The sequence below is a fragment of the Doryrhamphus excisus genome, chromosome 5, assembly GCF_030265055.1.
Source record: "Doryrhamphus excisus isolate RoL2022-K1 chromosome 5, RoL_Dexc_1.0, whole genome shotgun sequence".
In the NCBI taxonomy this organism is placed as follows: Eukaryota; Metazoa; Chordata; class Actinopteri; order Syngnathiformes; family Syngnathidae; genus Doryrhamphus; species Doryrhamphus excisus.
This window is the reverse complement of record NC_080470.1, coordinates 17,459,569-17,485,246: the sequence shown is the minus strand read 5'-3', so window position 1 is coordinate 17,485,246 and position 25,678 is coordinate 17,459,569. Positions and strand designations below refer to the sequence as shown.

The 25,678-nt window shown below is 40.4% G+C and overlaps 1 protein-coding gene across 30 annotated transcripts in view; it reads left to right on the top strand.

The window, feature by feature from the left end:
- The first annotated feature begins 16,066 nt into the window (after positions 1-16,066).
- Positions 16,067-25,678, top strand: part of adgrl2a (adhesion G protein-coupled receptor L2a) — a 141,159-nt gene continuing 131,547 nt past the window's right edge. For 15 of the 30 annotated variants that reach the window (XM_058074193.1, XM_058074198.1, XM_058074176.1 and 12 more), the window contains exon 1: positions 16,071-16,736. The gene's annotated coding sequence lies outside the window, so the exon portion shown is untranslated. Of the gene's footprint in view, positions 16,737-25,678 lie in introns of all 30 variants that reach the window. The other 15 variants (XM_058074187.1, XM_058074189.1, XM_058074184.1 and 12 more) reach the window with 3 other exon arrangements.

Here is a 25,678-nt window from a genome sequence, read left to right as displayed (position 1 = left end):
ACAAGGCTGTATTAAATGCCAAAGATGATGTGGAAGAGCCTGGAGTCACACCCCCTTAGCCCCAGGAATTACACAGCATGGGGCTGTCACTTGAGTCAGGCGTCATTATCGCTGCAGGTCTGAGTTCTTAGTGAAGGCTGACAACTTTATAATTTGATTCACTTGAGGTGAGAAGTAATTAAAAAGGTAGCGCTGAAAACCCATAATGAACAGGTATTATTCATGCATTTTATTGCATGATGTTATGCAAATGCATGAAATCTGCGCACAGTGAGGGCACACCAAAGCATATCTTAAATCTTACATTTGCCACAGTTATTCGCCTTTCATTGCATACGCGTGAATTGTCACTGCTATTGTGTGCATGAATATACAGTACATCGCATTTCATACACGTCCGCTCAAAAGTTTGGGATCACTTGGAATTTTTTTGGCCAGTCTGAGATATGGCTTTTTCTTGGCTTTCTTGGTCCTGCTATGAAGTCCAGCATCCTGAAGTCGCCGCTTCACTGTTGATAATGACACTGGTGCCTTTGTCTTAAACTACACACTCTCAGATGTTTGCCTCCTGCACAGTTGTGCAGTGTTTTTCTGTCCTTGTTAGACCCAGTTTGTGCTGCTCTCTGAAGGGAGTAGTTAACAGCATGGTAAGAGATTTTAGTTTTAGTTTTGATTTTTAGATGGCTTTTCTAATCATCTATTAGCCTTATAAAATGATGAACTTGGATTAGCAGCCATACCAGGAGATTGATGCAGAGGATTGACAGTTGTTGATAGTAGGCCTCTATGCAAAAATGTACATTCTTCTTTGATGGATACAATTGAAATGCATGAAAATGTGTTTTTCTTTGGAAAACAACGACATTTGCAAAGTGATCCCAAACATTTCTCAAACTGAAGCTTTCACAGGGCACATACAGTAATCCCTTGTTTATCGTAGTTAGTATTTGGTCCCAGACCCGGCCGTGATAAGTGAATTTCCACAAAGTAGAATTCCTTTTTTCATAAATTAGAGCATAGAAAGCCTGTTTACAACTTCATAAATATCGTTTTTCACATGATAAGCCCGTTCTACATGAAATAACACCTCATCATTCTCATGATATGATTGGGTTCTTTTTGTTGTGGCTTTAATAATAACCAATTGTAATTAGATCTTCTATAAGGAGTCGACCTACTTGTTTATTTTTTGTATTCATCCAAAAACTCAACCAAGATAAAGTTCCTGTAAAAGAACCAAATCTAATTGTCCAACTCCATGAAAACAACCCTCCCGAAGGTAAAATATAATATTATATATTATATAATATTTCCCTGCTTAACTCATTGATGCAAAGTAAATGGCATAATATTAGAACACTTCCTCATCAAGAGATAAAAATGTATATTTCCCATGCCCGAAGGCAGTCAATTATATGACAAGTACATCTAATGAACAATGCAAGACTAGTCAGAATTTAATCAAAAGGCAGTGACAGGGTCCCAGTGCAGATGGGGAATGATTAACACAGTTAATCAAACATCCCAGCGTTGGGTTAAACATGGCCAGCCTTTGCCATCATCTGAAATATGGATGCTGTTCCTTTCATTTCCTTTTTCGTCTTTGGAGCATTTATAGCATTTATCATGTTTAGCCTGTTTGTTCTGCTGCTTTTGTATAAAGGTACTAGTATTTATGTTAGTCCTGGTGTATTTAATGTCTTCTCGATGGAGAAACCACTTACATTACATTACATCACTACAATTTCCAAACACTCTTTTGCAGCCAACTGGGTTGAGAAGATGAGGTGAAACAAAAGTATTTCTATTAAATTATAGTCCTGAATTTTTCTTCGATCATGTTACTGAAAATTCATTCAAAATTCAACCGTTTATCCTCATGAGGGCCGCGAGGGTGCTGGAGCCTATCCCAGCCGTCTTTGGGTGAGAGGCGGGATACTGGTTGCCAGGGTACTCCGGTTTTGTCCCCCATTCCAAAAACATGCTAGGTTAATTGGCGACTCTAAATTGTCCATAAGTATGAATGTGAGTGTGAAAGGTTGTTTGTCTATATGTGCCCTGTGATTGGAGACAGCTGGGATAGGCTTCAGCACCCCCAGCGACCCTCGTGAGGATTAGCGGCAACAAATGAATAAATGAAAATGTATTTCCTACGATTTCCGAGCATACTTAAATGCAGCAAATTTTACTTTTACAGTAAGAGTTACACTCAACTTTTGACAAGTCAGACCACAGAATATTTTGCCAAAGGTCTTGAGGATCATCAAGATGTTTTCTGGCAAAATTGAGACAAGCCTTAATGTTCTTTTTGTTCAGCAGTGGTTTTGATCTTGGAACTCTGCCATGCAGGCCTTTTTTGCCCAGTGTCTTTCTTATGGTGGAGTCATGAACCAAGACCTTAACTGAGGCAAGTGAGCCCTGCAGTTCTTTGGATGTTGTTGTGGGGTCTTTTGTGACCTCTTGGAGTTGTCGTTGCACTTTTGGGGTAAATTTTGTCGGCCGGCCACCCCTGGGAAGGTTCACCACTGTTCCATGTGTTCGCTATTTGTGGTAAATGGCTCACACTGTGGTCCCAGAAAATGGTTTCATAACCTTTTCCAGAATTATAATTTCAATTTCAATCAACGTTTTAATGTGCTTTTGTTTGATTGACGGCGTTTTCAACACACAGAAATACCTTGATAAGATCTTGAGGCCCATTCTTGTCCCATTTATCCCTGACCGACAATGCATGGCTCCCTGCAGAATCTGGAATCTGAAACATCCCAGTTGATGTCACCCATTGACCAAGTTTGGGGTGCTTTCAGCGTATACACTATTTGAGGCAAATGGTGGTCACACCATTTCACACCACTACTCCAGCGAATGGACTCATGAGGAACATAGTCCAGGGACTATGTCTCTCACCTGGCCTGGGAACCCCTTAGTATCCGCTCGGAGGAATTCGACAAAGCATCCGCTTGGGCTTTTTGTCTTGGGCTGCTGCCCTCGTGACTCGACCTCGGATAAGAGAAAGAAGATGGATGGATTGGTGGTCACACTAGCTACTGACACCAGATACTGACTGTTATCTGGGAGTACTTCTTCTTATTGATTTGGGGCTGTTTGTTGGTGCGTCGTCACATCCCAGTAGGTTGCATTACTGCGCGATGGAAAAGCAGCAGTCGAAGAATACCTGTCCTGCGTTCAGATCAATCTGCCTCTCGTGGAGTTCAACCATCATCTCTCTTTTTAGGACAGTATCTAAAAGTGAAATGAACACAACCGTACATATTTGTCAGTGTTTTACACAAGTGTACATTTGTCTTTTATGCATCCTCCTCGTCGTCGGCGGCGTCATTCCTTTGTTCATTTTGCAATTTACCATGCAATGGTAATTAGCCATGATTACAAAGTATCTCTTGAGAAATTGGGACGGAACAATTTAGTGCATTGTCCTCAGGAATGAAGAGATGCCCTTCCCTTACATGTCGTTCTCCACTCTTGGATTCATTCGTTCTCTCATGAAGACACACTACTAATCAAGAAAACGATTTGATTGCCTTCTTTTGGCATAATTAAGTTCAATAATTAGGATGACTCGTTCCACACTTTAAACTGTGGAAATTAAATTGTTTGATATTGTGCACAGTGCCATACTTTATATGCATATGTGAATGGGAAAATATTTGCGCTTTTCACAAGTTTGGATTAAAGTTTGTTGACTTGGTAATAAGCTCCGGCATCCATAGCTTGTATCATTTTTCTTAAACCCCAGGGATCACCTTCTGTGTTTGGAACAGTAATGTTTTATGGAAATAAGCTATATGTATTTAAAACTTATAATTGTGTTCCTTTATACTTGGACAAAGCAGTTACTTTTAATTTGGCAGAATTAATCGGAATCGAAAATTGAAGGGAGGAATGTCTGTCCGCAATGATGAATGCTTAAGTAAGATTTTGCCTCAATTAAATTTCAGGCAATTATTCTGGAAGATTATTGACCTCTAAAGGGACTGCCGAGGTCACATACTGTCCTCTGCCTTTGCAGTATTCATCTTCATTAGGGAGAACAATTGAAGTTGTTTCCTGCTCAAAGTAGAGGGTATTAACGCAGACAGATTATCCCCTGCACACTTCACTAAGAAAGTTGATTTCTCTTATTGTCAGTCCAGGTAAAAATGAGATTTTCTAGCACTGCCTTTTTTTATATTGACTTAATCATCAACGTTTTTTAGGCTGGATTTACGCTACATGGTACAGGCGTTTATCCCAGTTGGAATATTTGTCATTGCTGTGTAGAGAGAAAACAAATGCATGGAATCGGATATCCTAACGTTGGCATCAGGTCTCTTTAAGATGTGGATTATGGTAGAAAGACCCCGGTATTTAACAGCGTGATTTGCAGACTCGGCCAGACAACTAGATCGGAAGGGAACTAAATGCTAACTATATGTCGTTAGGATACTCTCAAAGGGTTAGCATTACAGATCTGACATTAATTAGGGTTAGGATTAGAGACCTGACATCAGTTTGGGTTTAGTAGGGTTAGAGGCCTGACATTACTCTAAACCTGACATGGGTATGGGTTTGAGTTCGGGCTAGAGACCTGAGATTAGTTTGGGTTCGGGTTAGGTTTAAAGGACATTAGTTAGGTCTAGGGTTAGCGAGCTGATAGTAGTTAAGAGACCTGACATTAGCGTGGGTTAGGGACCTGACAATAATAAGGGTTAGAGTTTGGGACCTGACATTAGTTAGGTTTAGGGTTAGGGACCTGACATTAGTTAGGTTTAGGGTTAGGGACCTGACAATAATAAGGGTTAGAGTTTGGGACCTGACATTAGTTAGGTTTAGGGTTAGGGACCTGACATTAGTTAGGTTTAGGGTTAGGGACCTGACAATAATTAGGGTTAGAGTTTGGGACCTGACAATAATTAGGGTTAGAGTTTGGAACCTGACAATAATTAGGGTTAGAGTTAGGGACCTGACAATAATTAGGGTTAGAGTTAGGGACCTGACATTAGTTAGGTTTCGGGACCTGACATTCGTTAGGTCTAGAGTTAGAGACCTGATAGTCGTTTAGAGACCTGATATTAGCTTGGGTTAGGGACTGACCTCACATTAATTTGGGTTATAGTTAGAGACCTGACAGTGGCGTGGGTTCAGGTTAAGGACCTGACATTAGTTAAGTTTAGGGTTAGGGACTTGACATTAGTTAGAGTTGGAGTTAGGGACCTGACAATAATTAGGCTTAGAGTTAGGGACCTGACATTAGTTAGGTTTAGGGTTAGGGACCTGGCATTAGTTAGAGTTAGAGTTAGGGACCTGACAATAATTGGGCTTAGAGTTAAGGACCTGACATTAGTCAGGGTTAGAGTTTGGGACCTGACATTAGTTAGGGTTAGAGTTAGGGACCTGACATTAGTTAGGTTTAGGGTTAGGGACCTGACATTAGTTAGGGTTAGATTTAGGGACCTGACAATAATTAGGGTTAGAGTTAGGGATCTGACATTAGTTAGGTTTCAGGACCTGACATTAGTTAGAGTTGGAGTTAGGGACCTGACAATAATTAGGCTTAGAGTTAGGGACCTGACATTAGTTAGGTTTAGGGTGAGAGACCTGATAGTAGTTAAGACACCTGATATTAGCTTGGGTTAGGGACTGACCTCACATTAATTAGGGTTATAGTTAGAGACCTGACATTGACGTGGGTTCAGGTTAGGGACTGACAGTAATTAGGGTTAGCAATAGAGCACTGACATTAGCGTGGGTTAGGGTTAGGGACCTGACTTTAGTTTGAGAGAATCGCTGTTTATATTGGTATTGGTAGATATTGATATATAAAAAAATGAGGTGCTTCTGCAAAGATTAGAAGTGGCTGAGACTAAAAGAAAATAAGTAGGACTTTTACAACAAAGTAACAGAACCTTTCCCATGTGAAACCGCATGTGAGACCACAAGTATGCAAAAAAAAACACAAAAGACCACAAAAAAAATAGCGACAAAAAACCATCATGTATCGGCACAAAATCCCAATTAGTGGCTTTGACTTGCAGTTTAAATCCAGCCTAAGTCACCTTATCCTGTCATTAGACACAGGAAGGATATTTGTGCTATGGTGCCAATATGTCGATTATCCGTACCGTGATTTCTAGACTTTTCCTCTGAGGGAAAAGTAAGTTGTTGCATGTACTTTACTGGAAGGTAATGTAGGGGCTTTGTGAAAGAATGCCCTTATACAACAAATATGTCAGCTTAATATTTTTGGAATGCTGAGAGTCATTCATACACAGTGGTACAGTATTGCATTCGAACGTCTACTTTGTCAGTATTTCAACCAAATAGAATCATTTTAAGGAGGGTGACAAAAAAAGATGGTGGGAGCTCACTGGATGTCGCACATCAAACCATGAAAGAAGCCTCCATGGCGGTGTTGATCAACATACATCGACGTTCAACACGGCTGCTTATTTACATACGATCGTCCACATGCCAGGCATGAAGATTTTTGAACATTTCAGGTCAAAAAGGAAAATAAGCCCCAGCCCAGAGCAAAACCAACCATATGAACTACCCACGCAAAACTAATCGCAGGAACGACAACTCTTATAAGATGACTCATTCTGTACTTTAACGCCGCATTGTCGCCTTCTCATTTCCAAATGGCTTACATCAAAGAACAAAATGTACAGCTCATTCTGGACATTTGAATAAAATGTGTTGATTCATAGCACATTAAAGCAATTGAGGTGAAATGGTGTGTGCTACTTGGCTGCAGCCAGCAGAGGCGCTGTATTAGCTCATGGTGTCAGGAAGAACACGATTTTAGCTATGGAAAGCTAACAGACTTTTTTTGGATTTATCCACAATCCTTATGCGAGCCATGAATGTGTCTTTCTGATATAAAAACTGCTAAAAAGAGACAGCTAAGAATGCACGAAAGAGGATGCACCTATTCTGCTTATTATTATTATTATGTAATTCTCAAAGATTTTTAAAGAAAAATATTGAAATATGATATTTTGAAAATTACCTTAAAAAAAAACAAAGACTGAAGTTCACGCTGTCTTAATAGTATGTTTTTTCACCGATATCCCAAAGCCATCCATCCATCCATCCATCCATCCATTTTCCTCTGCTTATCCCGGCCCGGGTCAGCAGTCTCAGTAGGGAAGCCCAGACTTCCCGGTCCCAAAGCCCTCGGAGGAATAAGTTAGCACACTGCTATTCTACAGGATGACTGATGGCTCAGTTACTAGATTGTTTGTCTCCCAAGCTGGTGGTTGCTGGTTCTATCCTCGGTCATTGTTTAACTGTTGAACTTATTCATGCATTTTAGCAATTGCAGTTTTTTTTATCCGATAACTAGTTCCACACATGTAGACATGAAAACTCACATTAAGCCTTTTTTAAAAATCAAAAAAAAATTTTTTTCCATAATTCAGTATTTTCTGTGACATTTATCTCATTGATATGGACAATTTCAATGTTAAATTGATGTCACAGTAACATTCTGCCTATTCTGTGCACGGTGGAATGGCCAAGGTGGTTTTTCCAACCTGATTGTTGCTGGTTCTATCCCAAGTGGCTGCATTGATTTCAGCACATTCCTAGGATATGTCAGCATTTATTTTACATTTTCACACACAGTTTCAACTAAAATTGCTTCATCAATTCCTGGTTGTCAGGTCTTTCTGTGTTTATTTTTAGTCCGTCTGATTGCTGCGTTACTGTTGTTGGCATGACACGTGTAGTCTTCCACATTCTTGTCGTGTGGTAACGATTGTGCATATTGACGTCTGGAGACAATTGGAGAATAACTGCCTTATGATGAAAAAGTGATGCTTTATTATTTCAGATTACTTTCGAAAGCCTCGCAGGACGAGCAAAGCTCACAGATGTTCTCGTTGGCTTGAGCCGTGTTTTATAATTTCTGATTATGATACATTAGCTTGATGGATTCTAATTATGATAGCTGCACTGTATGGGTGTCTCGCTCAATCATCAGGGGTTGGGTTTACAGTGGAAATGCCACATCTTTTGAAAAATATGTCAATTTTTCCGCGGGACGGAGTTCTAGCGTGGGCAAAGTGAAGCAAATTGGAAGTGTTGGCCTCTGCTGAACCATATTACTGGCGACCATATATCATTTTTTATAGGTCACAAGTGAAGCACATCTGTTTCCACTTGCCCAAGTTTCCATACAAAACATTTGAATAGAGATTCTTCATGTATATCCTTTGCTCCCCTGCTCTTGTGCCTCAGACATTAATCCCCTCCTGAAAAGAGCAAAAAGGCTGCATCGCGCTCCAACTTTCCCAGTCCGTGTGATGAAAGAACGCAGCTGGAGAAGGTGCACGGTGTTTACTCCACAACACTGTTTGCTCCCTGTGATTTGTTTACGTAGCGCCGACTTTTAACAGTCAACTTTTCTGACAGTTGTGCAAGCCAGAGGCCAATATGGCCACGTTGGACCCAGGTTTTTCACTCAAATTTGATCTCAAAGCCCCGCATGTGTTTGACTTCTTTTTAATTACTTCCTGTCTGCTGGGTCAATTAGAAGTCCTGGGTTCTTTTAAGGCAGGGGGGTGGGGGGGTGTGCTGGCTCCCAGCAGCTTTTTGAACAGACAGTGATTAAATAACTGAGATGTTATGAGCGCAACGATGAGATCATTCATTGGGGTTTGATTTGACGGTACTGTATGTTAGCTTTTCCAAATGTACGCTTTTATGTTTCGACAAACGATGGTAACTCGCACCACACTCTTGGATCCATTTTAATTAAACAAGGAGAAAAGACAAAGAAGTCTTTATCGATTCAGGTAAGTTGAAGACTTAAGTCTGACTCTGTTTTTCCATGATTGATTTCAGTTGCACGGCTGCCACCCTATTCGGATTTAATTAAGTGATCACATTTAACAAAAACTGATTAGAAGATGTGACAGTACTAGACAAAAGAAAAAGACAGATTAACCCAAAAACAATTGGACAGTGTCAGTCTGCAGTCTGTGCAATTTGGGGATACTTGGGCAATTATTGTCACCGACACTTCAACAAGTAAAGTCACCAAAAACTTTTGATGTTTCGTCCAAAAGTAACACTCCAGTGTCAATATATCTTCTATTCATCATCAAAGTTAAGGTAGAATGATGTATTATTTAAAACAGAGTAGAACTCTTGAAGAACAAGCTAACTCATTCAGTCCCAGTCATTTTTCATAATACACCCCCTAGACGGTTTTGACTGATCTTTCAAGGCACACAGAATAGTGTGTTCTATGACTATATGAACACGGAACCTACCAAAAGAAAGAGCAGACTACGGGTTTTCATCAGAAAATTAAATTTGTATTTACACTACCGCTCAAAAGTTTGGGCTCATTTGCAAATTTCTTTGTTTTCCAAAGAAAAACACATTTTCATGCATTTCACAAACATCTGTATCCATTTCACAAACAATTAAAATGAATGAGATGATTTTCAAAGAAGGATATACATTTTTGCATAGAGGCCTACTATCAACAACTGTCAGTCCTCTGCATCAATATCCTGGTATGGCTGCTAATCCAAGTTCATCAATTTAGATAGATTGTGAGAAAACCCATCTAAAAATCTAAACTAAAATCTCTTACCATGCTGTTAACTACTCCCTTCAGAGAGCAGCACAAACTGGGTCTAACAAGGACAGAAAAACGATGCAAAATCTATTAATAAATCATGCTGTTTTGTGGTATGTTATTAAGTCACATAGAATATTGTGTTTTAGGGCTACACTACCGCTCAAAAGTTTGGGATCACTTGCAAACACATTTTCATGCATTTCACAAACAATTTTTTCAAATAAAACTAAAATCTCTTACCATGCTGTTAACTACTCCCTTCAGAGAGCAGCACAAACTGGGTCTAACAAGGACAGAAAAACACTGCACAACTGTGCAAGAAGACAAATATCTGAGAGTGTGTAGTTTAAGACAAAGACGCCTCACAGGTCGTCACCTGGCAGCTGCACTAAATAGTAGCCGTCAAACACCAGTGTCAGTATCAACAGTGAAGCGGCGACTTCAGGATGCTGGACTTCATAGCAGGACTGCCAAGAAAAAGCCATATCTCAGACTGGCCCAAAAACATTTCCAAGTGATCCCAAACTTTTGAGTGGTAGTGTAGCTTTTTCTGTTCTTTAGTAATCAGCAGCAGAGCATAGGTACTGTACGTTTCAGCCCCCGACAACAGCGAGCATTCATGGTGATGCAGCCACATATCCAATAAAACATACTATAAAAAGCCCTTTACACTCATTAAAAAGCCAATTGAAACCAATAATTGGAGGATAAGCAACTCCGGAGTAATTTAGCCTTACCATTTTGTGTTTTGAAGGCAACAGATGTTCTCTTTTTCATCTTCAAATGTTCCTTCCTCCTGGAAAACCAATGACTTATCACTCAAATCGTCCTCTATCTTGTGCACCACCAACAGAATAAATCTCAAGGCAGTTTACACATGCTCCTCATCAGCTGAAGCCCACACAAGCTTTGGCAATCAAGGAAAGAACTCCGCCTGGTACTGGGCGGCCGTCTGCCTCGAATGGGTTCCATTAGGAAGACATGTCATTATTTTTTAAAGATGCAAGATACATTCCAGAAGTACAGTAATCACCACAAGATCACCCGCCCCCCGACAACAAAACATCCACTTTCTAAAAAAAATAAAGAAAGATCATCTTGCCAACACAAAGGAAGCCCGGTTCAAGCAGAGTAAAAACAGGGCAGCTCCTTGTAGAGGTGGAGAAGTGAGGTCAAGTCTCCCAAGTTGCATGGTTGCCCGTGGCTACATAAATATTAACCGAGTCTCCACTGTGTTGAGACAGGCCTTCTTTGATTGGGAGTCTGCTCCAAGAGCTCGATATCCAAGGAGACCACTCCCGTTTTCCCAGAGAAACTCACGTATTTTGCCCTTCTTTCTCGGCATCCAAACGTTTTGATAGTTTCCTGTATTTTAACTTTCGTGACAAAAAAATGGTATCGCAGGAGCAGCACAGCCTCCGGTCTGCTCTGCAACAATCTGGCAACAGTGTGGCATCAGAAATATGCATCTTTAAGCAAAGTTGACTTATTTTTTTAAATTAAGCATTTTCAAGGCTAAAATGAACTAAAGTACAAATTATAAAGTCCAAGCATAAAGCATTGTTACTATATAAGCATGTAAGGGTATGAAATGTATGTGTGAGTGTGTTTTGTATATCTTGCAAATTAAATAAGCATAAAAAATATTAAATTAACTATAACACAAATTATAATTATGTGTAGTAAGAGTTTCAAATGAAACAAACCTTGGGGTAGCGATATGATCATCACTCTATATTATGTCTTATTTATATTTTTATTCTGACTGTAAGTGCTAAATCGGATAATATGAGTGCACTGGTGATAATAGGGTGGCATTTGAAAACCGTCTTTAGAATGGCGTAGATAGGTTTAGAAATAACAATTCCTACTGAAGTTAGTTATTATTAATTTATTATTATTATTTCATATTTTCGTGTGTTGATATCTAACGTTACTTCATCGCTTGCCACAACAAAGCCTGCAAGTAAAAATAGGCAAATATTGCAAATAGGATGAAAGGTGCAATTGTTGCTTTAAAGTATATGTCATGTCCTACACCATCGAACTGTACACGGTTCAAGGTCAAGACCAATAAACGTGCATCAATGTCACAAGGACTCCAGCAGAAACGATTACATGACTGGAAGAAATTGAACAATGAGTCATAGTACTTAGAAGCTGCTTTGTTAATTGTGCTCTGAAACTCTAAACCTGACTGAGCTCTAATTTATCAGGGTCAGTCTGGCAGTCCTGTGACTGGTCATGTGTGCCTGACATGTCAATCATGTGCAAATATTTTGGGAAGGAACCAATAAGCATTGTTAGTGGAACAATTGGAGGTTAAGAGGCAGGCTTTGAGCCACATGGGAAATGGGGAGACATGTTTGCGCTCACCATGGATGACTGAAGCCCGTCCAAAGCATCTTCACGTGATAAGACAACGGAACAACAACAGCAGTCGTGTCTGTACAATCAGGCAAACAAACCTTTTTCTGGTTTTTACCAGGAGAGATTTTGTGTTTGGAGTACTTGACAAATCTGGCTGATATTGCCCCCTCAAACCATCCAACTAGCTTGACATTGATGTTAACCTCATTTACAATAAAAGTGAGGAATGACTCGGGTGCTTGAAGAAAACTCGAGTTTCACTAAATCGCGGTTACTTAATGAAGACTCAAGATTCATTGATTTCAGGGTAGTCTACAAAGCCAGTTACTCTACAAATTACACAAGTTTTACTGATGAGCGGGTGCTTGATGAACACTCAAGTTTCACTGACTCTCAGGTGTTTGAGGAAGACTCTAGTTTCACTGACTCACGGTTACTTGACAAAGACTCGGGTTTCACTGACTGGTAGTTACTTGACAAAGACTCAAGCATTACTGACTCATGGTTACTTAATGAAGACTCGAGTTTCACTGACTCGCGGTTACTTGACAAAGACTCAGGTTTCACTGACTTGTATTTACTTGACAAAGACTCGGGTTTCACTGACTGGTAGTTACTTGACAAAGACTCAAGCATTACTGACTCATGATTACTTAATGAAGACTCGAGTTTCACTGACTTGTATTTACTTGACAAACACTCGGGTTTCACTGACTTGTAGTTACTTGACAAAGACTCAAGCATTACTGACTAATGGTTACTTAATGAAGACTCGAGTTTCACTGTCTCACGGTTACTTGACAAAGACTCAGTTTTCACTGACTTGTATTTACTTGACAAAGACTCAAGCATTACTGACTCATGGTTACTTAATGAAGACTCGAGTTTCACTGACTCACAAATAATCAATGAATACTCGAGTTTCACTGTCTCACGATTACCTGACAACGATATGAGTTTTAATGACTCATGGCTGCTAGACAAGGTCTCAACTTTCATTGACTCACGGGTGCTTGACTAAGACTCGAGTTGGTTACTTGATGAAGACTCAAGTTTGATTGACTCACAGGTCCTTGACAGAGACCCAGACTTCACTGACTTATGGTTAGTCAATTTTCACTGATTCCAGTTTCACTAACTCACAAGTGCTCGGCAAAGATTTGAGTTTTACTGACCCACGGGTAGTCCACAAATACTTAAGTTCCATCGACTCTAGGGTGTGCGATAAAAACTCGATTTTCACTCACTCACAGGTATTTGACAAAGATTTTTTCTTCTGGTGAATGATAACTGAGATAACTGTGAGATGATTCATGAACAGATGGAATCAGCACACAACTGTGGTGCGTTCAAGGACTGCCATACATTAGTGCAGCATCCCAAAACATGACAAAAAAACATTATCAATGAATCATCGAGATGTAAAAATTATGTGCTTTTTTTTCACTGGTGGTACATGCATGCTGTACATTTTACCTGTATTGTCACATATTTATAAATTGTGAGATGTTTTTGGTGAAAAAAATGCCTATTTTTAGAGGAAAATTTGGAAAAAATCTGCAAAACTATCTTTCAGCACTTGGTAGTATTGCGCCTCCTTTTGGAAAGCAATATCCCCGTATCACAAAGCTTGCCGTGGCTATGTAAGAAATATGGCACAAATAGGTTTAACATGCAAAAACACACACAAATGGGGTGAATTACTTCACAATTCCTCTGATAATGCTGTCTTCACCTCTTGATGTTTTCTGTTGAGTTATGTGTCAGCTATCTTTTCAAAGGAATAGTTTCATGCCCTCTGTTGGCAATTTAAGGCTGCAGACTAGAATGAATACAAAATTGCTGTTTAACAAAGTCCTATGAAGACACCACATGTGTTTTAAGTCTCCGCTTATAAATAAACATGTTTCCAGCTATGGATGCTTGCCACGAGGTGACCTTTTATTACATCTGTTTTCTCTTTTTTTTGCGCTTCCCCTCCCCAAAATATGGCATGTATATTATTATGTAAAATTATGCTTATGAAAACATAAGTCGGCCCCCTCTCCCGCGTTCACCTTCACCTGGCAAGCATGACTCAACTTCACATTTCCCCACCGCGGGTGAAAGACAGTTTTTATTGAAGCCAGGTGGGTACCCATGTCCTGCCTCATAATGTTTCAGGACACAACTGCTCGGCCACGTCACAACGTCCCCGATGCGGAAGCGAACGGGGAACTCTTGTGCATAGACTTGCTTTGTTTCATTCAATTTGTAAAAACACAGTGAATAGTAACAAACTCGCACCTCAACTTAAGGTAAACTAGCCGAACCTAATCAGATACTTGTCTCCATTAACCTGTTTACTTAGTCACCCTGACTCACGTGTACTTGACAAAGACTCTGGTTTCACTCATGGGTAGTCAACAAAAACTTGTGTTTCACTGACTCACGTGTACTGGACGATGACTTGAGTTTCACCGACTCTGGTGTAGTCGAAGAAAAGTCCAGTTTCAGGGACTCACGGTTCCTAAACAAAGACTCGAGTTACACTGACTCTCGGGTCATCATCAAAGACTTCTATTTCATTGAGTGGGTAGTTGACAACGACTCAGTCACAGTTACTAGATGAAGACTCGAGTTACACTGACTCACAATTCCTTTTTGTAGACTATAGTTTCACTTGACAACGATTCTCACTGACTCATGGGTGCTCGATAAAAACTATTGTTTCACTGACACAAGGCGTAGTTGGCAAAGACTCGAGTTTTAGTGATTCATGGGTAGTCAACAAAAACATGTGTTTCACTGACTCACGGGTACTGGACGATGACTTGAGTTTCACCGACTCTTGTGTAGTCGAAGAAAAGTCCAGTTTCACTGACTCACGGTTCCTAAACAAAGACTGGAGTTACACTGACTCCCGGGTCGTCGTCAAAGACTTAGACTTCTCAAGGTTACTTGATGATGACTTGAGTTTCACTGACTGGGTAGTTGACAACGACTCAAATTTCACTGACTCCCGGGTACTCCAGAAAGACTCGAGTTACACTGACTCGCAATTCCTTTTTGATGACTCTAGTTTCACCTGACTAAGATTCGACTTTCACAGATTCATGGGTGATCGACAAAAACTATTGTTTCACTGACTCAAGGCGTAGTTGGCAAAGACTTGAGTTTCACTCATGGTAGTCAACAAAAAATTGTGTTTCACTGACTCACGGGTACTGGACGATGACTTGAGTTTCACCGACTCTCGTGTAGTCGAAGAAAAGTCCAGTTTGAGGGACTCACAGTTCCTAAACAAAGACTCGAGTTTAATTGACTCCCGGGTCGTCGTCAAAAACTTAGATTTCATTGACTCAGGGTTATTTGAGTTTCACTGACTGGGTAGTTGACAACAACTCAAATTTCACTGACTCCCGAGTACTCCAGAAAGACTCCAGTTTGACCGACTTCACTGTGTTACAGTTACTAGATGAAGACTCGAGTTAGACTGACTCGCAATTCCTTTTTGTAGACTCTAGTTTCACTTGACGAAGATTTGACTTTCACTGACTCGACAAAAACTATTGTTTCACTGACTTAAGGCTTAGTTGGCAGTTTCAGTGACTCATAGGTGCTTGAGACAGCCTCATGTTTTACTGATTCACGGGTCCTTGACGTTGATAAAGACTTAAGTTTCACTGACTCACAGCGTCTCGATGTAGACTTTTGACGTAGACTTGACTTTCACTGGCTCATGAGTGCTCCATGAAGATCATAACTTGAAGACTTGACTTTCAACAAAACAGAATGCCAATTCTTTTACATGTAGTATTTGAAGGTTCTGGAAAAAAAGTGTAGCAGTAATTACTCTCCCTGGTAACTAATTTTGGTCATATAATTCCATTATAAAAATACTTATTTTGAAAAGTAACTAGGAACTAAAATTACTTTTTGACTTTGTGTGAGAAGGTGGAATCCCTATAATTCCATCATATAAGTGATAAGTGATAAAAAAAAATGCTGATCCATAGTTGAGTTTAAAGAATGTGCTTTCATAAATGCTTCAAGTCACCAAATCCTCCTTTTCATTGGTTGAGAGTCAGGACTGCCCACCATTGCATGAGCCTGCTTGCACGAAAGCAAAGAACACATCTCACAGTAGAAAAAAGAGCCAACAATTAATGTATCGATAACATCATCGCTGTGATTTCATTAGAATTTTCCCCAAAAGAAGATGGCGAGCTAATAAGGCGCCTGCTGCTACTCCTGCTGCTGCGCTCATCAAGTCCAGATCCGGTAAAGTCCAGTCCGTGCTTTCGTCCCGACCCTGCTCTCAGTGGGTGCCCGCACACTGCATCCTGCTCCCGGCCGAGGCACTGACTGGCTCTGCTTACTGGAAGTCTGCCGCTCATCGCTTCCTCCACTAACGGGTGAGCGGGCTCCCTTTCGGCTTCATAACTTCCACGCGTTCGACCCACGGACAGAGCACACGCCTGGGATAGAAGCGCCATCCAGCCGTCACTTTTTGCTTTTTGTTTCGCCGGGGGTGCCGCTCCACAGACTAGATGGTGTCGGCTGGGTTCCGCAGAGGTGTTAATGAGACTGGACTGTGAGCGACTGTTGGCTATGGAAGTGTGCCCCAGGAAGAGAGGCACGGCCGGGCTGAGAGGAGGACCCGTCGCCGTCGCCGCCTGAGAAGCTGCCCATGAAAGACCCTCACAGGACCGCTCCATCACACACCACCTGACTTATTTTCTTTTTCATTCTTTCCCACCAATTCCCATCCATTCTGACTTGCAAGGTACGTTTCCTTTCCACACCTTTAATTCATGAATGCTGCTTTTAAAGTTGAATGCAAAGTCACTTTCCTCTCTCATGCGTGACTCAATGAAATAGCTTTTTCCTCTTGCAGCTTAAAAAGTCACAAGCAAATAACCCCAAAATACAGAAAAATCCCTGAGCAACAGATGTGCAGCCTTGTGGAGCCCACAGTGCATTTCAGTGATGGAAGCATTTTAACTTTGGTCTTTAAAAAAAACAAAAAAAAAATAAAGCCATTGATGCTTTTGTTGCATTCAGTGGGGATTTCTGGTGGAGCAATGTGACCTGAAGTGATTTCTAATCCTTCATAATTGGACCAGAGCTATTTTTTTCCCAAGACATGGAAGAAAAAGGGGAGAAAATGAGGCAATAATTAATTTGGAGGTAGCCTATGTGATTTAAATGGTCCATGTAGATGAGTAGAAAAATGGCTGCGCAGAAAAGAAGCATAATATACATATGTATATCTTATAAAAGATGTTAAATGCATGCGTTGAGCAGCACGCCGTGGCGGGTTTGGTGATGCACGGCACCCCCCCTCTCCAAACACAGCAGCACTCATCGGTGATCCATCACTGGATTATTGGTGAAATGTAGCCCCGTGCTTGACATAGTCTCAGTTTTACAGGTTGGAAATAGTCCTGCAAATTCCTGCATGGATTTACGTCTCCGGTGTGCTTAGCGGACGTCACATATCGCCACTAGTATTTTTGGGGGGATGTAAAAAGAACACCATTTGGAGGATAAAGTGCCACAAATGTGAGTCCAAGTGCTTTTGTGAGAAAACGTGGTGACCTAATGCAAAGAGGTAGGTCGCCACTCCTGAATGGATTTGTGTTTATCTGCATAAAAAAGTGCAACATTCAGCCTCTCGGAAAATAAACACATTAACATATCAGAGGGGTCTTTTCTGCTTTTTTGGAGTCTCTGTTGGCTGGAATGTTGCCTCGTCTCACCCCGTTGTGTTGTGCTGCGTTTGCCAAGCTTCCTCGTACAGTGACTCACGGCTGGTGAGGTGTTTTGTAGGCCAACAAAAGTGGGTCAATTGATGAAATTAATGAAGAAAACGTCTTTTCCAAGTCTGAGTTCCGGTGTATTTGAAAGGAAGTAGAACTGGGCCTGGCTTATGTAGCGTTTTGGCTTCTCAATACGGATCGATTACGGACCGTCTCACTTCTCAGAAGGGTTTGGTTGCAGTCACAAGTGCCTTCCATCCATTTTCTCAACTCTGTGATTTTTTTTCATTATTTCACACTCCGGCTAGTGAGTGTGAAAACGGAGGGAGCGGGTGTGAGCTCATCAAAATTTGTGACATTATGGGCTGTTGCTTGATTCTCCGCACCCGCCCAACCCGCCCTTCCTTCTTTGGCTCCCTTTTCTCTCACAATAGACAACAGCATCCCAGATTGGCTTCTCTTGACGAATCATATGTTGTGATCGGCGCTCGGCTACGGGAGCCTGGTTGGGGATTCTTGAGTCGGGTACTTTGGCTTTATTAAGCTAATTTGTTATTTATTTAATATTGATTTATGATTGAATGGAGTCTTTTCCATGTCACATTGTTGTAAACGCACCTTGATGAGCGTCCACATTCTTTTGTCCGCCTCTTCACTAAAGCCTGATGTCAGAATGGTGTCTTCTTCCATGAGCGAGGCTGCCGATGCCTCAGAAGTCGGCAGAGCAGGGAGTGGATGCATTAAGATTTACACTCTGATGCTTATTTTGGCATATAAATTGTGGGTCTGCTTTTTCTCCCTAAACCACCTACATGGAGTCATACTGGGCGGATAAGTACTTGCCATTAAATGGAATAAACCCGGCTGTAAAGAGGTCGAACGTAACGGAAGGCGCACGTTTTGTGCTTCGCCTTCATAGGACAAATTTTATTTTACGATTGCTGATCGGTAAAAGACTGAGAGAGCTACTGTGTGCACCCCCCCACACTCTTACGCCGCCCACCTCCAACACCAAACATTTGTTTCCACTTCCCTAAAGGCCCTGCAGTGCAGAAAGGTGGAGGGGTGCCGGCGGTGGTGGTGGTGGGGGGATTCGATTTGCGGGTTTCGGCTGAAGAAACTTCCGCTTGCCGAAGTAATTTCATAGCGAGACGTGACGCGATAGCTTGCGTTTCAACTCTGGTGATGAGAAACAACATGGATGTTAGCCTACAGGGCAGCTCCACGCGCTGGTTAGGCAGCTGCCTTGAGTGCAAAGTCTAAGATACGACTGGCAACCTGATTGTAAGTCATATTTTACAGCATGTTGCGCACATGTTTGGCTTTCAAAATGCTGTGCATGAGTAAAGCTGAGGATTGGTCACACCCAACATGGGGAAGCAGGAGGAAATAGAACCAAAAAAATCAAAAGCAACCGTGCACCGGATTTTTATTGAAAAAAAAAAAAAAGAAATACATTGCACAGATTTCACAGAATTATAAGAAGATGCAATTCATTTAAAATATTTTATTCATTTAAGAACAACACACAAACACACACACATTTATTGTGCTATATGTGAACAAGACTCGTGCTTATCTGTGCACAGCTGCAACACTGTTTGGGGAAAATATTCAATTTGTGCGTGTCAGAGGAGATGGGAGGCTGTGAGCAAACAGCAGTTATTGCCGCTCCGCCATAGCAGCCGGGAGCAGGGCGTGCATTGGGGGAAAAAAGGGGGAGCTGCACACGTCTGCCCGGGGAAGGGAGTCATGTCTCGGCAGGATTATAGCACAGCGAAGCACTTAAAAGCCCCTCTGCCGACAGGACAGGGATGGTGTGGGTAAACACGGCCGAGCGATATATCTGTCCTTGACTATTGTTGTTCATGGCGCGTGACTAAAGTTTTAGTTTCAGTCATATAATGTCAGGTTTTTAGCGCTTTAGTAGTGGGAACCATTTTTGGTAACGTATGACCTCAAAACAATTTACAATAAATTAGCGATCAATGTATTATAAATAGTTTCATATAAAAAAAGTGAAACAAATATAAAAAAATGCAAAACAAGAATAAAAAATATTTATTAAATAAAATCAGGTTAAAAAATGATTTACCTCCTGTTTCGCTAATTAAAAGTTCAAAAGTTCATAATCTGCATTATTTGATCATAAACGTTTATTTGACAGTATATGAATACACCCACAAGTTTTTATGTACTTTGCAGACTTTTTAAAAAAAATAACACACAGCGTCCCATTGAATTTGATATGTGGCTCTTTAAAAGTTAAAATATGTAAAAAAAAAAAAAAATCATATCTAAGGCCCTGAAAAAAAGAAATAAAAATATATATTTAAAAATACATATATTTTTTATAAATTATTCCGGTTATCCTTTCCTCTGAAAAAAAAAAATTATCACCTGATTTATCTAATTAAAAATGGAAAAAAGTTGATTTACTTTGCAGACTTTTTAAAAATACCACATAATGTCACATTTAATTCGTCTGTCCAGTACTTTAGGTCTCCTAAGTTGCTTAAAAAAAATGGAAAAAAATGCAAAAAAAAAGAAAGAAAAATATATATTAAAAAAATAGTTTTTATGAAATATTCAGGTCATGCTTTCCTTGGTAAAAATATTTGCCTCCTGATTTATGTTATTAAAAAAAAATACTAATCTGAGTTTCAGTATATGAATACACACTCCCATTACACACTCCCATACAAACCTTACGAAACACAAAAAGTTTGAATGTACTTTTCAGACACTCACCGTCCCACTGAATTCGATATGTGCCTGTCTGGCGAATTGGGTCTCCTAAGTTGCTATTGTACACTGCAGCGTGTGCTTGGCTGTGTTGGGCGCTTTGTTCTTGCACGGCGGCCTCGTTGCCAACTCAGATGGAGCGCAGCGTCTGGCCTGGGACTTTCAGAGGAATATCACAATATCACAGGCCTGCTAAGTTGCCTAAAAACTAAGCTAATCAAGAAAATAATTATCTGTTCAATTGCAAGCATGCCAGAGACATCAAACACGGAGGAGGAGGAGGGGAGGGAAAAAACAATCAAATTATGTGTTAATGATTGCTCACGCTGACAGGAGGCGCGGTTTTATTATTATTTTTTAAGTGTACGCGAGGAAAGATGGAGCAAAGAAAAGAGTTGAAAAAAATGGAGTGTACGTTTTTCAAATCAACATAAACGTCCATCATCGCCTCTAATGAGCTTCTTACGTGGGTTTTTTTGGAATTGAAACAGAGAGAGAACAGTATTAGTCTATTAATTTCCTGCAGTGAATCATGGAACCTGCTGCTTTTATCATCACACTGCGCTCCATGTGTGGGCCACCAAAAAAAGCTTTATGTTTGCCTCACACACTCACAAGTTTGGCCTGCTGAGCGTCCCCCCCCCCCACCCTTTCACTCTGGGCATAGATAATGTCTCTGCATATGAATCAACCGCCCTCGTTGAGCGTCTTCTTTCCAGTAATTGAGCAAGCAGACGCCGTAAAGCAATCGTCATAGTATCACTCCTGTGTGCTTCGAGGAGCTGCGTTCCACTTCTGTTTGGAGTTCACCCTCCCTGTTGGAGAATGAAATGGTTTTTTTTTTAATTTCCTGGGTGCAGTTAGAATGTTGTGCTTGATTGAAATCTAGCGGGAGGTAAAGTGCAGCCTCAGGAGGAATGGCGCCGGTCTTCTGCCTAATTGTAAAGTGTTATGATAATTGATCAGAAATGCGGTTTTGACAGCAGAAATTAGGATGAAATAGGGCTGTACACTGCATTAACCACGCCCACCACCGACCTGACGCACGTCCGCCTTCACAAAGACAACAGAATCGTAACATTGATAGACAAATATGTTGAGAATGGCGGTGGCTGTTTGTGCCTTAGACATAAACAACAAAGAACGGGTTACAGGGTTTAGAAGACTTCAACAATTAATCGATGATTAGTCAATTATCTGATTAATCAACTATTAATCAACTAATCAACAACTATTTTGGACTCGTTTTCTGGATTGACACACATCAGCTTTGACTTTGGACAACAGCGGTGGACATTTTTTGGGATATGTAGCCAACCAAACCATTATTTAACAGCAAAAATGTCAACATTTTACATGAATAAAGTCAAAATATTTAGAGATGAAAGTTGGAATCCAATGAGAAAAAGACACATTTTAAAAAAATGAAAATAACATCGTAATATTATGATTAAAAATGTAATTTTACTAGCATAAAGTTGAGATATAAAAAAAAAAACATTTTTTACGGTTGTAACATCCTAAGAAGACAAATAAAATGGTCATTGTTGCTTTGCTGAAAAAGTGGTAATGTGAGAATAAAGTCAAAATATTATGGGAATAATTTCATGCTTAAGATAATAAACTTTGCTAGACAAAAATTGAAATAGCTGAAAAAAACAGCTGTAATTTTACAAGCAAGGTCAAAGTATTAAGAGAAGAAATCTGTAGAATGAAAGAATGTTGTAATATTTTGAGGTAAAATGTCAAAATTTTATATTAGTTGAAATGTTGAAAGTGTTGAAAAAAAAGTGAGAAAAAAACTAAAGTAAGTTGTAATTTTCGTTATAATATTTAATTAATTTAAGTTATAATATTATGGGAATAAAGTCATAATATTACATGAGGAAAATATTTGAAGAAAGATACAATATTTGTATCTTTGTATAAATTAGAAAGAAAATCAGTAAAAATTGATGCAAAGAGTGACGTTCATGCTAATAATGCTAATAATAATAATGCTCTTTGAACTATATCACATACACGTGCTGCTTTACAGAGTATCAAAGTGCCCAAATCGCATGCTTTCATTTTTCTTCATACTGTAAAAAATTTGGACACCCCCGGTCACGGACCTGACCGATTCCTCCAGATTAATCGACTAAGAAAACAATCGTTAGTTGCAAAGGTGCAGAAAACTAAAATTGAGTTGAGTTGCGTGTAACACCATTTTGTTAAAACACGTTTATTGAAATAAGCAAAGTAAATAAATGTGACAAAAGAGTCGCTCTTGGAAGATAAAAGGCAGGATATCCCTTCTCGAAAATCAGTGTGCATGTGTATCCAATCACGATCAGTGCAGTACAACAATTCAGATGTAAATACATGCCATGTTTGTGAGTTGGCTGGAATTAGTTTTGTTGTTTTGGCGATGGAGCTTTTGATTGTGTTGCGGCGGCGGCACAGTGTGTGTTTGTGTGTGTGTGTTTGCGTGTCAGAATGATGTTTTCTCTGCTGTCTTACCAACACAACACTCCTCGCAGAGCAGAATGGCCCGAGGAGGAGTTGTTGCTGACAGAGATGCATTGTTCCAGGCGCGCACTGAGTGGCTACATCTGTGAACCTCATCTTGACTACAGTGTGGGCCGAGCGACAACATGGCAACTGTCACAGCTGCACCTGCTGCTCTGTCCTCGCGCACGGCCTCTCTCGCCATGTGCCGAGTCGCCACCGCCACCGCCGCCGCTGCCCCATACCGCGTCTCCGTCTCCACCGTGACCAACTGCCTTTGCTCGGGTCAACTAGACAGGAGCTTCTTGAGTTAACGCGTATAAAACAGAGGAAGAGAGAAATGAAATTGTTACCCCCGGGGGGGTGGCTGTTCGGATTTAGTCGTGCTGGTGTGCAAAAAAACAAAAAGAGGTTCAAGAGAGCTGGTTTAATAAACTGACCAGTCTGGAGAGGGATTTCAAAGCCAGTTGACTCTCTGTTAGTGTTGATGGAGAATAAATCTACACACACACACACACACACACGCTTACTTTTATAATGAGGACATTAAGAGCATTAAAAATAAATACGTGCTTATATATGCTACACTGCTGTGAACTCAACTCATTTAAATACTGGCAAATTTACCATTCCAAACCAAAACATGGAGTGCTTTTTTTAATTTAGATTTTATTTTTTTGCTGATTTATCCAATGTTTTATCGATTAATTATTCCATTGATATTGCTCCATTTTGTTTCATAATTTCGTCTACATTTTTGGCATTTTTCCCAACATTGCGGTGGTGCAAGGAAGCCTAGGTGGGGCTGACGTCAGTGTTGTCAGGTACAGCGGATCTTTACTTATTAGCGATTCAGTACACGCCACCCTCAATTTTGTGATGTAATTATTAGACCTTTTGGGGTTTTTTTCCGACGAAAATAGGCTTTTTCTGCAAAGTGACTCTGAAATAATTGATTCATTCATTCATTTTCTACCACTTTTCCTCACGATGGTAGTGGGGGGTGCTGGAGTCTATACCAGCTGTCTCCGGGCGAGAAGCGGGCTACACCCTGGACTGTCGCCATCCAATCACAGGGCACATATAGAAACAACCATTCACACTCACATTCATACCTATGGACAATTTGGAGTCGCCAATTAATCTAGCATGTTTTTGGAATGTGGGAGGAAACCGGAGTACCCGGAGAAAACCCACACATGCACGGGGAGAATATGCAAACTCCACACAGAGATGGCCGAGGGTGGAATTAAACCCTGGTGTCCTATCTGTGAGGTCTGCGCGCTAACCACTCGACCGCCGTACAGCCCTCCCTGAAATAATAATTTAAATAATCATTTTTAATGTATTTTAATTTTATTTTATTTAAATATATTTTAATTTAATTTATTTTTTATTTTAATAATTTTTAATCACATTTTTAAAATGTAAATAAAAAATTCAGAAAAATTACCAATTTTTGCGTAAAGTAAAATAATTGTATCACTGAATTGCGAATATGAAAAACCCACAATGTTTACGCGTTTATGTCTTTATGATCTGATCATTGAGATTTGGCGATCCTTGAACGCACCAAAGTCATATGCTACGAGATGCAAAAAAATAGTAGCTACGCAAGCCCTTGCCTTGGACAGTCACGGTATCATTCAGTCGTGGTACCTTTACAGGAAGGTAAACTACGTTAAAATACGCCCTTGACTGATATTTGACCGATTTATTTGGGGACAATGGCGGAACCTTGAACAGGCTTGTGACAAAGCGGTGAGGCGTCAAAGCCTGATGTGAGCGTCAACGTCATGGACTGACAGAGTTGGGGGCTGAGATTGACTTCCCGGTGTCAGCTCTGCTAGTACATCTGTGCCAGGCTTGGCTGGCATTGGCGTCTGCCAACGCCTCCACCGCGGGGGTGGTTAAGTAATAAACATCTTTAACGTGCTTGATAAGTAACCCCCCACCTTCCAATTGCCATTGGGTTGACGGAGATGTCAAATGAGTCACGTATTTACAATGAAAATTTGGATGAAGAATATTGACGTCTCTGATTTGTTTATTTTTTTTGGCCCGTGAAGGAAAGGTACATGTATGAAGGCTTGTCTAATAATGCAGCGTGATGAAGCCCACACATCCCCTCGCCGCTGGCTTCCTAAGGCTTCCTACACGTATTGTTCTTTAATATCCTGTAAGTGAGAGATGCGGATCACACCTGTTTTGTTATCACCGCATCCACGCCTGAATGTGACAAAGCAATAAATATATAACACTTAACATCTGAAGCGGCTGGACGTCCATCTTGAACTCATTTGCATGCAATACTTGCAGTGATTGTTGGAGTTGGATGAACACAAGTGTGTCATGAAGATGGAACAATCCTCTTAGCATCTTCTTGTGCCAAGAACTCGTAATTGTACATAAAAAAAGTTGTAGAAACTTTTTACAGACTGTTGTTATGCAACTTTTAAGGCTGTCTATAAAAACAAAATTCACCATGTCTTGTTTTTCAAAACTACATTATTGGTGGAAAAAATACACATAGTTATTCACATTTGACACATTTCATTGCCTAAATTATGCATTTTCAAGCATAAAAGGGGCTAAATGAAATAAAATACCGTATTTTCTGGACTATAAGTTGCTCCAGAGTACAAGTTGCACAGGGCCAAAAATGCATAATTGGGTGGAAAAAAACATACCGTATTTTCCCGGACTATAAGTTGCACTTTTTTTCATAGGT